Source organism: Chiloscyllium plagiosum, unplaced genomic scaffold (assembly GCF_037043375.1).
Source record: "Chiloscyllium plagiosum isolate Xiang-an unplaced genomic scaffold, Cpla_swu_hap1 HiC_scaffold_14, whole genome shotgun sequence".
Taxonomy (NCBI): domain Eukaryota; kingdom Metazoa; phylum Chordata; class Chondrichthyes; order Orectolobiformes; family Hemiscylliidae; genus Chiloscyllium; species Chiloscyllium plagiosum.
This window is the reverse complement of record NW_028270152.1, coordinates 111,599,217-111,599,863: the sequence shown is the minus strand read 5'-3', so window position 1 is coordinate 111,599,863 and position 647 is coordinate 111,599,217. Positions and strand designations below refer to the sequence as shown.

Here is a 647-nt window from a genome sequence, read left to right as displayed (position 1 = left end):
GGAATGAGCACTTTGACGAGCAGGAGGAAGTGTTGCCACTGACCCGAGTCAGAGAACAGAGGACATGGATTAAAGGAATCTAATGAAAAGCAGCACTTCTGCTTAGGACGTTCAATAAAAACTGCAGAAACCCGATGTGTCGAGCAGTGTATCTGGAAAGAGAAACAGAGATAATGATTTAAATATGGAACGTTTCTGATGAAGAACTCGAGTTTCCCAAGTCTAATCAAATTACTGGCCTGGTTTGCAAAATAGGTTTTCGGAACTTTGAGCGAAAATTATTCCAGCAGGAAAGTATTCTTACGTAGTCAGCAGGATTCGAACCTACGTGGGAAAACCCCAATGGATTTCTAATCCATCGCCTTAACCACTCGGCCATGACTACAGACGGCGCAGGAGGGTTGAGAATTGACTAAATCAGCCGTGATCTCATTGAAAGCTCTTGCTGACTTGATGAGCTAAATGCTCCCATCTCCTTTCATACCTTTGCTGTCATTTGTAAGGTGCGAGACACCAATGTAAAAGAAGAAAAGCACAAACGTAGGAAAAGATATTTGCAGCCAAACTGAGTCAAAATTATTTATTGAAAGGAAAATCACACTTGGCAATTTGCTAGATATCTTTGCGAACATGACCAGCAGAGGTAA

The 647-nt window shown here is 41.9% G+C and overlaps 1 non-coding gene across 1 annotated transcript; it reads right to left on the bottom strand.

Moving 5' to 3' along the window:
- Nucleotides 1-303: 303 nt before the first annotated feature.
- trnas-aga (transfer RNA serine (anticodon AGA)) lies at nucleotides 304-385 on the bottom strand. The gene has a single exon. It is a non-coding gene; the product is annotated as a tRNA-Ser (tRNA).
- Between the last annotated feature and the right edge of the window lie 262 nt (nucleotides 386-647).